The 12,929-nt window shown below is 40.9% G+C and overlaps 1 pseudogene; it reads right to left on the bottom strand.

The window, feature by feature from the left end:
• The window catches only part of LOC141055878 (uncharacterized), a 40,258-nt pseudogene that overhangs the window by 20,408 nt on the left and 6,921 nt on the right, over nucleotides 1-12,929 (bottom strand).

The raw sequence follows: 12,929 nt of genomic DNA, 5'->3' as shown, positions 1-12,929 counted from the left end.
TTCTCGTCGTCAGCTTCCTGCTGTGACGACGAGCGACGCGTGGACGCGGGCGGGAAGACGTCAGGATCGCCGCGTCTGACAGGTATGTAGCGACCCCCGACCCCTGCGATGTCGCTGGTGAGATCTGCCTGTGTGGCAGCTCACTAGCGACCACTTAGCGATGCACCAGCCATCCATATCGTTGTCAGGATCGCTGGTGCATCGCTATGTGTAACGGTACCCTAAGTGTTTGGTTCTGTGGAGTGTGCCGAAGCTCATACTGAGGGTTTGGTTCTGTGGTGTGTGCTGAATCTTGTTCTGAGGGTTTAGTCCTGTGGAGTGTGGTGCAGCATGTTGTTTGGTTCTGTGGTGTGGGGCAGCACGTTGTGAGTGTTTGGTTCTGTGGAGTGTGGGACAGCACGTTGTGAGTGTTTGGTTCTGTGGTGTGTGCCAAAGCTCGTTCTGAGGGTTTGGTTCTGTGGAGTGTGGGGCAGCACATTGTGTTTGGTCCTGTGGAGTGTGGGGCAGCACGTTGTGTTTAGTTCTGTGGTGTGGGGCAGCATGTTGTGAGGGTTTGGTTCTGTGGAGTGTGGGGACACCACATTGTAAGTGTTTGGTTCTGTGGTGTGTGCCAAAGCTCGTTCTGAGGGTTTGGTTCTGTGGAGTGTGGGGCAGCACGTTGTGTTTGGTCCTGTGGAGTGTGGGGCAGCACGTTGTGTTTAGTTCTGTGGTGTGGGGCAGCATGTTGTGAGGGTTTGGTTCTGTGGTGTGTGCTGAATCTTGTTCTGAGGGTTTGGTCCTGTGGAGTGTGGAGCAGCACGTTATTTGGTTCTGTGGTGTTTGGTTGTGTGGAGCTGTGTGTGATGTATTTGGAATGAGCATTTCTCAATGTCAACTACAGTGAATTGCGGGTATTTTGTGTGCTGTGGCACACCGCGTTGTGTTTGGTTCTGTGGAATATGGGGTAGCGTGTTGTGATTGTTCTGTGGAGTGTGTGGCAGTGTGTTGTGAGTCTTCTGTGTGATGTGGGGCAGATCGTTGAGTGTTCTACGTGGAGTGGGGCAGTGCAATGTGTTTGGTTCATTGAAGTGTGGAACAGCACGTTGATAGTGTTTGGTTCTGTGGCATGTGGAGCAGTTTGTTGTTAGTGTTTGGTTCTGTGGAGTGTGGGGCGGCACGCTGTGAGTGTTTGATTCTGTGGAGTGTGGGGCAGCAGGTTCTGATTGTTTGGTTCTGTGGAGTGTAGGACAGCGCCTTCACACATCTTTGTGAGACGTCCTAGTGCTGTCCTTATTTTTTTTCTTGTACAGCGTGCCGTCTATAGACTTTGATTACATATATCAGTTTTAAAAATGGGTCAATGTTTTGGCCCATGGCACTCAGAGCATGCCATCTTCTCACCGATTTTTCGGACTTGGCCATTAAAGTCTATTGGGATCCTTGAGAAATGAATGAAAGTAGGAAGACTGAAACATTGTTAAGAGTAGAGATGAGCGACTTTGCCTTTTTTAGGGTCGAGTCGAACGAAATCGGCCGACTATAGGGAAAAGTCGGGAAACACGAAACCCAATGCAAGTCAATGGGGAGAAAAGTCGGCAGGGAGTGGAGGACTGTAAACACACCTGGCATGAATTTTAACCCCAGAGGCAGCAAAATCTCTCTCTCTCTATTCTCTCTCTCTTCTCCCTCTCTCTCTCCCACTCCAGCTACGCTCCCGCTACGCTCCACTTCTCTCATTGGCTGAAAAAAGTCACGTGCAAGCATTCGGCGAAACCCGACTTTGACGCTTGGGTCGCCGACCGCATGGCCAACTTCACACTGTGGTCGGGTTTCGTTTCATGAAACCTGACTTTGGCGAAAGTCGGCGACTTTTGAATCTGACCGACCTGTTTCGTTCAACTCTAGTTAAAAGTCAATAGTTAAAAACGTTCAGGCAGTCTATCTGCTTCAGTGAAAAAAAGGGATAAGAAAAAAAACTAATGTAACTAGGATGACACCTGAGGAAAAAAATCAATCAGTTTCTCTGATGGTAACACGGAAGTATGAATCGAGCCTTATATTGAACATGTATCGCCATATGATACAAGGGCTGAAGAAGATAATTTGTGAAAGATTTTGAGCCTTGACGAGGAAAAGAGGGAGAATTCTTATTAAATTGTGGATGAAAGTTTATCCGTTTATTAATAAAAAAATATTTTCATAAAAATAGCTTTTCCATAGGCAAAAATATAGATATTATACAGTACCTCCTGAGTCTAAGAGAATGCCAAGAGTGTGCAAAACAGTAATCAAAGCAAAAGGTGGCTACTTTGAAGAACCTAGAATATAAGACATATTTTCAGTTGTTTCACACTTTTTTTTGTTAATTATATAATTCCACATGTGTTAAATCATAGTTTTGTTGCCTTCAGAGTGAATCTACAATTTTCATAGTCATGAAAATAAAGAAAACTCTTTGAATGAGAAGGTGTGTCCAAACTTTTGGTCTGTACTGTATATGTACTGTAAATTGGTATGGTAGAGCTAAAGTCTCTCTAACTCCAGCTCTATTCAACAGCGGTATCAATGTTTTTGGTAAAAATATCCCATTGGTAGGAGTAGTAATGTATGGTTAATGGTGTTTTTTGTCTTTAACGACCTTCAGCTCGTTCTTGAGCCATGACTTGATGGATGAACCATATGTAGGAAGATTGATCTTGTGCCTAGATTGGTCTATCAGTGTCTTCTCCACAGTTATCTTCATAGTATCAAGCCATCAGGTTACTGGTCTTTCTCTTTGCCTTGCTTCCTCTATTTTTCCCACCATGATGTCTTTCTCCAGTGATTGATTTTTTTTCATGTGATGTGTCCAAAGTAGGCAAGTCATAGCTTGGTGATCCTTGCACTGAGTGACATGTTTGGCTTGATTGGGTCCACAATTGATTTGTTTGTTCTTGTTGCCATCTATGGTATTGATAACATCCTTCTCCAGCACCACATTTCAAAGGTGTGGATTCTTCTGTCTTGTTTCTTTAACGTCCAGGTTTTGCATCCATATGTCACCACAGAAAAGACCAAACAACTGTGTTTTGCGGACTATAAGACACACCGAACCATAAGATGGACCCCAAATTTTTGGGAGGAAAATAGGAAAAAATGTTTTTTAATGAAATGGGGGTCTTATAGTCCATATATATGGTAGATTATGGGAGCGGTAGAGCTGGGTTACAGGAGTAAGGATCACTGCTGCAGGAAGGCGGCATGCTGCAGGAAACCGGCAGCAACAGGAGTGAGGCGATTCTGTTGGCTGGAAGGAGAGGGTGTCCCGGTGGTGCGAGGCTGCAGGCCCTGGGCTTCAAGAAAATGTTGGCGATGAGACAGGACGGGAGGTTCCGCTCTGCTTATTTCCCAGAGGTGGGCTTTTAGAAAATTGTTGCTAAAGGCGGCGCATGCGCAGACTGAGATCTTGGCACATCAATGAGTTTGCAAAATGTGGTTGCTTTAGGAACGTTTCTGCTATTTTGGCACTTTGGGAGCAATGCTACTGCTACTTGATGCCCACAAACTATTTCAGCATAATCTGCACTACAAAATTGAATGCTCAGGAGAAACTTCATTTCAAATTATGAGGTTCTTTCCTCTTGTGGTTCAGTGAAAATAAAAACCAACAGTGAAGTGGAATTTTTTTAATTTTTTTTTTTTTTTTTTTTAAATTTTCACAACCAATTGTTATAAAATTCTATGATGCATTTCAATACATGCATAGGTGAATTCATGAAAGGGTATAGGTTATAAAATAGGATCACTTTAGGGTTTCTGCTGTTTCGCACCTCAGGATTTCTGCATATGTTATACAGAGGGTGAAAAAAGTATTGAACACGTCACCAATTTTCTACTGACATGAAATTCTCACCAGATGTCGGTAACAATAGCACCTTTAGAAATATATTTACTTAAAAATTGGTGACGTGTTCTATATTTATTTCACCCACTGTATGTTATCTACAATCTATTCCAGAAAAACTCTGCAAGCCAAAATGTGCCAACACAATAGCTTCTGGCCACGTTTGGGGTATTCCTGCATTCTGTAGAAATTACGTATCAAATTGTCAGACTAAATTTCTCCTATTACAAGTTGAGAAAATGAAAACAACATTTTTATGGAAAAATATACATTCTTAACCTTCATGGCCCAATGTTATAAAAGTTATGTTTTACAACTGTTTGATCAAAATGCTAACTACACGCCTTGATTAATTCAATAAGGGGTGTACTGCAATTTTCAGATTATAAGATGCTCCGGATTATAAGATGCACCCCAAATTTTGAGGAGAAAAATAGGATTTTTTTTTTAATAAAATGCTTGTGATTCATATAATCCATACGTCTTATTGCTTACAGGGGGTGGTGGCTGCGTTAAAGCGGGGTACCAGGGTCTGCTGCTGTTGGAAGCAGGAGTACAGCAGGCTGGGATGAGGGGTGTTCTGAGATCTCATCTCCCAAGATCTCCATCTTCGCATGTGGCGCCCCCGGCGGCCATTTTCCCGGAGTCCACCGCACTGGTGGAAATCGTGGAACTGCGGGGGATCTGGCCTTTCACAAAATGTTAGCAGCGCCCCCGCATCACCGGAGGCACCTGCATCATCAGGCAGCACTGCCGGACACCCCCGTAGCACCGCCGGGCACCCGCAGCACCACATGGACACCCTCTCATCTCATATACCCAAAAGAAACTACTTAAAAATCAGACTTTTTCATAATGCTCTTCAAATAGACAATTTTTATTAATTATAGACACCAACAAGAGATTTTTTTTAAAAAAATTGTTAAAATACAATAGAGGAAACAGGTCAACACACACTGTAAGAATGTAATAAATCATGACCCAGGCTATATGATATCTCCAAGAGGTTAGAGGACAAAAAAAGTGTGAAAAAGTGCAGTGCTCATGTGCAATCTATTGCTAATATACTTCATCTACACTAATGGAGATATCATATAATATATCAAGTTACACAATATTATCATTATATATTAGAGACTCTATAAAGTGCATTTTTCATGTTTTGAAAGTAAATTTAAGCCATAAAGATAAGGGGTTAAATAAACTACCGACCTGGATTCATGCTGTGCATGTGAACGCTGTGGCCTCTCACTACAACGCGCGTTTCACACGTTTGCTTCTTCAGGGAGTGATGAGGTAGGTGAGCAGAGCAGCCCTATATAATGGGCATGATTAAATTGTAAGCCAATCATAGGCACCATATGGCACATTGCCAGCTGATGCATACATGGCGCTCCCGCCGGAGGTCTCGCGGTCACGTCACCAGAAGGCGCGATGGCGCCGTCCATGACTTCACAGGCGAGGCCTCCGACTGAGAATGCGCCATCAGCAGAAGGAAGCAATGCGCACAGCATCAATGCGGCCATATTAACGACAGGCAGATTTGAGGGCAAGAATCATTGTAAGTAAATGATTAGAAATCTCTCTTAGATACATTACAGGTGAAGCTCCTTATAATCCGAAAAATACGGTATTTTGTAGGAGGAATGGGCTAAAATCCCTGTTGCAGTGTGTGCAAATTTGGTCAAGAACTACAGGAGACTTCAGACCTCTGTGATTGCAAACAAAGGTTTCTGTACCAAATCTTAAGTTCTGTTTTTCTATGGTATCAAATACTTATTTCATGCAATAAAATGCTAATTAATTATGTAAAAATCATACAATGTGAATTTATTTCAGATTCAGTCTCACAGATTAAGTGTACCTAAGACAAAAAATACTGACCTCTCCATTCTTTGTAGGTGGGGAAACTTGTAAAATTGGCACTGTGGCAAATACTTATTTTCCCTACAGTATGGTCATGTTGTTCTCTGAAAAATAATGCCATTCATATCTTCACTTATACAATTTAGTTCAAATGGGAATTAAGTTAAAGGGGTTGTCCACTACTTGGAAAACCCCTCTCAATCCATACGTTTTTATCTTTTGAAAAATCTATGCTTATATTCACCTCCGGTGCCAGCGCCATTTCGACGCTGTTGGCAATGTCGATCGAAGCGATTGCATAACAGTGTAACGTCATGCGAACCTTGCAGCCAATTGGCACTGGCTTTACCTTACCCGCCTTTGGACAAGTCGCTTACATCCGGAAGAAGTGAGCACTACTGATCTCTTTTTTCCTCCTGATAAAAGGGCTTTGATATGTCTACAGCACTTAAGCCTCATTTACATATAGATTAAATGTGATTTTACAGTCAGGAAGCAAAAGCTTTCATAAGATGTGATTTATTAGCATAACATTTCCCACATTCTGAACATGAATATGGCTTTGCTCCTGTGTGAGTTCTTTGATGTTTAACAAGACTTGATTTCTAAATAAAACTTTTTCCACATTCTGAACATGAAAATGGCTTCTCCCCTGTGTGTCCAATATCAGTACCCCGAAAAATAAATTCAAAAGTGTATTGGTCTCTAAAGAAATACGTTCTGTAGGTTTCTTTGAAAAAATGAACACCAGCAAAATGTTCATGTTTTCTAACACCCTAAACATCTGTTAAATGTTCTTTATCAACTATTGTGAGTGATCCCACTAGCTTTTGGATCGACATGGTCATTAAAAGTTAGAAAATGTATACATTTTCCAAATTAGACATGTTTCAACATATATACTTGTGTATAAGCCGACCCGAGTATAAGTCGAGGCACCTAATTCTGTCACAAAAAAATGGGAAAACTTATTGACTCGAGTATAAGCTGGGTATGCATTGTCCCCTCATCCCCATCCTGGAATGCATGGTTTCTCATCCCCATCCTTGTCTGCTTGGTTCTTTATTCCCAAGCTTGCCACGCATGCAAAGATAGGGATTAGGAGCCATGCATACAAGGATGGGAATAAGGAGCCACGCAGACAAGGGTGGGAATAAGAAGCCAAGCAGACAAGGGTGGGAATAAGGAGCCACGCAGACAAGGATGGGGATAAGGAGCCACACAGACAAGGATGGGCCTTGTACGCATGGCTCCTTATCCCCATCCTTGTATGCGTGGCTCATTATCCCTAACCTTGCATGCGTGGCCCCCATGAGAAAAGCATGTTCAAAAAACATCCGACTTACCTTCCCTGCATGCCCTCGCAGAATCTTGTTCTGGCGTCTATGGGAGTGGAGAGAGGTGAATATTCATAACTGTAACTGTGCGCACTATAAGAAAAATGAATATTCATTGCCAGTGGAGCGAATATTAATATCTCTTTTTAACAGCGGGCATAGGCTTTAGCCGCAGCTGCTGGGTCCTGCCTCCTGTGACCCACTGCACCCCCTCCCCACTGTCTTCAGTCACAATGACTCATGAATAAGTCAAGGGGGGGGTGTTTTCAGCACAAAAAAATATGCTGAAAAACTCGGCTTATACACGAGTATATAGGGTAAATGTAAAACAAATTTAACTAAAATTACCACTGACAAAGTAAAATTTGTCATGAAAATATACACTGGAAGCAGAATTATTAGGCAAATGTGTATTTTGATCACATCATCCTTTTTACACATGTTGTCCTACTGCAAGCTGTATAGGCTTGAAAGCCAACTGCCAATTATGTAAATCAGGTGATTTGCATCTCTGTAATGAGGAGGGGTGTGGTCTAATGACAGCAACACCCTATATGAGGTATGCTTAATTATTAGACAACTTCCTTTCCTTTGGCAAAATGAGTCCGAAGAAAGATTTGACGGACTCTGAAATGTCAAAAATTGTGAGATGTCTTGCAGAGGGATGCAGCAGTCTTGAAATTGCCAAACTTTCGAAGCGTGATCACCAAACAATCAAGTGTTTCATGGCAAATATCCAACAGGGTCACAAGAAGCGTGTTGATTAAAAAAGGCACAAAATAACCGCCCATGAATTGAAGAAAATCAAGCGTGAAGCTGCCAAGATGCCATTTACCACCAGTTTTGCCATATTTCAGAGCTGCAACGTTACTGGAGTATCAAAAAGCTCAAGGTGTGCCATACTCAGGGACATGGCCAAGCTAAGGAAGGCTGAAAAACGACCACCTTTCAGCAAGAAACATAAGATAAAACATCAAGACTGGGCCAAGAAATATCTTAAGACTGATTTTTCTAAGGTTTTATGGACTGATGAAATGAGAGCGACTCTTGATTGGCCAGATGGATGGGCCCAAGGCTGGATCAGTAAAGGGCAGAGAGCTCCACTCTGACTCAGACGCCAGCAAGGTGGAGGTGGGGTACTGGTATTGGCTGGTATCATTAAAGATGAACTTGTTGGACCTTTTCGGGTTGAGGATGGAGTGAAGCTCAACTCCCAGACCTACTGGCAGTTTCTGGAAGACACCTTCTTGAAGCAGTGGTACAGGAAGAAGTCGGTATCGTTCAAGAAAAACATGATTTTCATGCAGGACAATGCTCCATCACATGCATCCAAATACTCCACAGCATGGCTGGCCAGTAAAGGTCTAAAAAAAGAAAAAATAATGACATGGCCCCCTTGTTCACCTGATCTGAACCCCATAGAGAACCTGTGGTCCCTCATAAAATGTGAGATCTACAGGGAGTGAAAACATTACACCTCTCCGAACAGTGTCTGGGAGGCTGTGGTGGCTGCGGCACGCAATGTTGATCGTAAACAGATCAAGCAACTGACAGAATCTATGGATGGAAGGCTTTTGAGTGTCATCATAAAGAAAGGTGGCTATATTGGTCACTGATTTTGTGTTGTTTTTGAATGTCAGAAATGTTTAATTCTAAATTTTGTGTTGCTCTATTGGTTTACCTGGTGAAAATAAACAAGTGAGATGGGTATATATTTGGTTTTTATTAAGTTGCCTAATAATTCTGCACTGTAATCGTTACCTGCACAAACAGATATCCTCCTAAGATAGCCAAATCTAAAAAAAACCCCACTCCAACTTCCAAAAATATTAAGCTTTGATATCTATGAGTCTTTTGGGTTGATTGAGAACATAGTTGTTATTCAATAATAAAAAGAATCCTTTCAAATACAACTTGCCTAATAATTCTGCACATGGTGTAATCTCAGAATCACTGGGAGATGTAGAAGCAATCCAAACTTATTGCCACATAAAATTACATGTCATGTTTGAAAAATGCAGTTGTGTCATGAAATAAAACTGCAGAAGGAAGGATCCAAAATCCGATCCAAGTACTTAAAAAAAAATTCCTTTATTGCAAAAAATATATATATATTTGACAAGAAGATGAACAATTGTACACCACAATCTAAGGTGAGAGGAGGGGACTTGGGGGGTCTCATCACCAGACGCGTTTTGAGTGCTAGCTGCGCTCTTAGACTTGGTTTTAATGAGTGCCAGGGACAAGGAAGAACCCAGGAGAGGTCTGGATCATTTTTTGAAAATGGTCACCACATTAGTTTTGCATCAGTTTCTTGGCACATAGGGCCAGTCACTACAGAGTCTTTAAAAATTATGTTCAAGGGCCAAGCTGTCACAAGGAGATTTTTTCAAACAGATCCAACTGTCATGATAGCGTCAGGGTCTGTGATTTTCACAGATTCAGACAATCCTTGTTGTGACTTCATAGATAGCTGGTCTTTTTTCCTTCTACACGGAAATGAAATCTGACTGCATGTTTAAAGGGTTAAGAAATATTAATGTATTGCTCTTAAGTTTCCCACAATTCTAAACATTAAACTGGCTTCACTCTGATGACTAACATGATTTGTTTTAATATTAACATTTCACATTCGGATCATGAATTTACTCTTTTGTGAGTATTTTGATGATTAACAAGAGATGATTTCTGGCTAAAGTATTTTCCACTTTCTTCACAAGCAAACGGCTTCTCCCCTGTGTGACTTTTTTTATGTTTAATAAGACTTGATTTCTGCTTAAAACATTTCCCGCATTGTGAACACGAGAAAACTATTTCTCCTGTGTGAGTTCTGCGATGTCTAACAAGATTTGATTTAGCAGTATAACATTTTCCACATTCTGAACATGAATATGACTTTGCTCTGGTGTGAGTATTTTGATGTGTAACAAGATTTGATTTCCAGTTAAAACATTTCCCACATTCTAAACATGAATATGGCTTCTCCCCTGTATGAATTCTCTCATGTTCTAGAAGATATGATTTTTGGTTAAAACATTTCCCACATTCTAAACATGAAAATGGCTTCTCCCCTGTGTGACTTCTCTCATGTTTAATAAGACATGATTTTTCGAGAAAACATTTTCCACATTCTGAACATGAATACGGCTTCTCCCCTGTATGATTTCTTTGATGTTTAAATAGAACTGATTTATCGACAAAACATTTCCCACATTCTAAACATGAAAATGGCTTTACACCAGTGTGAATTTTCTGATGTCTAACAAAACACGATTTCTGGTTAAAACATTTTTTACATTCTGAACATGAATATGGCTTCTCCATTTTGTGAACTGTTTGATTTATTATACTCTTTCTGTGACATTTCTTTTTCTTAACCATCTTTGATGATTTGGAATATAGGACTTGTTTAAAAGGATCTGATGATCGATCTTGACCATGATGGGCAGAAGGTACATCTGTAATAATGGCAAATTCTTCATATGCATCTCCTGTTCTGCCACAGTGAAATGATTTACATTGTGCTGAAATCTGATGTCCCTCTGTGCTCCTGTTATAATCACCTGTCAAGAACACAACATATTTCATTCTTTTTTAATAATATTACCTGAAAATAAATTAAACATATACTGACCTCTCAGAAAGGAACCACTCCTGCAAAGTCACTGCTGCGAATCCTAGCGATCACGTACCATTTTTTTAAAATCTGGTGGAACCATGAGGCTGCAGTTAATCGACAGCCACTACAGTCACATGACATTTTGTCATGTGACTGTAGTAGCTGTCGATAGACTGCAGCCTCAATGTCATGTGACTGCTGGGAATCACAGTGCCATCATCGCAAGAGCAGTGACAGTCTAAGATGAAACTGTATTTTTTTTTGACCATGTAGACAAAGGTAAATTCCAGCATTCAGATTTAAAATTTTAAAAACTGGCGTCTTTATATACACAACATGGATATACAGTATAAGAGAGTGATTTCCGGGATTACAAACCAATGCGTGTCAATCAAGTGATCTCAGTCATGGCTGTAATTTTTATGACACCACAAACTCCCTTTATAACAAATTCTGCCCAACTGAGCTGTATCAATCACTGAAAATATACACACTGGTTAAAACCATTAGCATTCATTTATGCATATAAGACATGTCGTAGAAAATACTTTTATAAAGGAGCAAAGGATGAATATTTTTTTCGGAAGATACTTATTTGAGTGTGGGGCTTCGTCTTTATCTCTATCAGCTCCTTGTCATTGCTATCTTGAGGTGCCGATGGTAGCCATGATGACCCCAGGCTGAGTAATGGCCATGGGGTCAGCCAACTACAGTGGCCTGTTAGTCACCATCATAAGCAAAGCCCAAAATACCTTCTGTTAGTGTAAGATAACTCTTATACCCTGCAATTTATAAGTATTGCAGGGTATTTAATCAGAAATCAAGTGAAAGTTTTAAGCAAAAAATAAAAGTCTAAAGACATTTCAAAAAAAGTATGAAAAAAATAAAATATAAAAATCATACATCAAAATCATATTGTTTTGGTTCCGTCCACGACTCAAGGATTATTGGAATGTAAATACCCTTTTTAAATGGGTAGATGATGAGATCTCATATTTAGGTATAGTTCTTACACACTCTAAACATCTTAGAGAGAGAAACTTTTCTAACCTCTTGAAAGAGACCAAATTAGAACTAGAAGAACTTCAGTCTACTCCAGCGTCATGGGTAGCCAGGATCAATATTTTTAAAATGATGGTGCTCCCTAAGATTTTATATTATTTTAGGTGAATACCAGTCAAAGTTCCTATTAGATTTTGCTCGTCTCCTCAAAACATGGATAATCACGAGGGTGGCCAGTAAGTTGATGTATTACCCATATGACTCAGGAGAAATGGGAGTCCCTAACTTGCTTGCATACCATAGGGTGGCAGTCCTTGTTGGGGCAAGAGACTGTTGGTTATTGGATAATGCTCATAAGTGGCTACAGATTGAAGCATTTTATGCTAGTAGGGGCTCAACCCGGCTTACACTAGAAATTGAGACGGTCATGAAAACTTTGTATACCCCATGTCTTCCGACAATGGGGACTACTATAGACTATTGGAGATAAATAGCCTCAAAGTTATCAAAAATCCCTCTTACCGATGTGTCTTTGAAAGCTCTTGAGCCACATATCCCTTATATCAGTCTTCATAATTGGATCAATGCAGGGGTTAAAACTCTTCAGAACTTGATGGATGGTGCTCTAATCCTCCCCTTTGACCAACTGTCCTTAAAACATCCAGGTATACCACGTTTATTCTATCAGTACTTGCAACTTAGACACCTGATCCACACATCACCAGAGTCATCATTCTTTAAGACTCCCTTGGACCATAGTGCTAATGGGTATATTCTAAGACCAGAGTCGGAATCTAAAGGAATTTCCATCCTATACAGTGCTTTGAATACCCCAGGTGTTGATACTAAATTACCATACATGATTCATTGGGAGGGGGAGCTGGGCACATCCCTGGACCCGGAGACATGGAGGGAGGGTTTAAGAGAAGTGCAAAGAGTGTCATCTTGCCTAAATTACCAGAAACAGTTAAAAAAAGTGCACTTAAGGTGGTACCAATGTCCGCTGCAGTTAGCTCATTTTGGTCCTAATCAATCTCAGGTGTGTTGAAGAGGTTGTGGGCAAAGGGGGACATTAGGTCATATGTGGTGGTCATATCCGGCTGTAGCTAAATTTTGGGGGGATATTGGTGATCTGATATGAGTGGTCCTTGGGGTGCAGTTGGTTTTGGAGTCCAATCTGGGAGTCTTACACATTGGCATAGATAAAGTACCGCAGGTGCTTAGAGGCTCTCTCTCACATATT

The sequence above is a fragment of the Dendrobates tinctorius genome, unplaced genomic scaffold, assembly GCF_039654945.1.
Source record: "Dendrobates tinctorius isolate UK_male_01 unplaced genomic scaffold, ASM3965494v1 ptg000192l, whole genome shotgun sequence".
Classification (NCBI taxonomy): domain Eukaryota; kingdom Metazoa; phylum Chordata; class Amphibia; order Anura; family Dendrobatidae; genus Dendrobates; species Dendrobates tinctorius.
The sequence above is the reverse complement of the archived record's forward strand: the minus strand, read 5'-3'. Positions and strand labels throughout refer to the sequence as shown.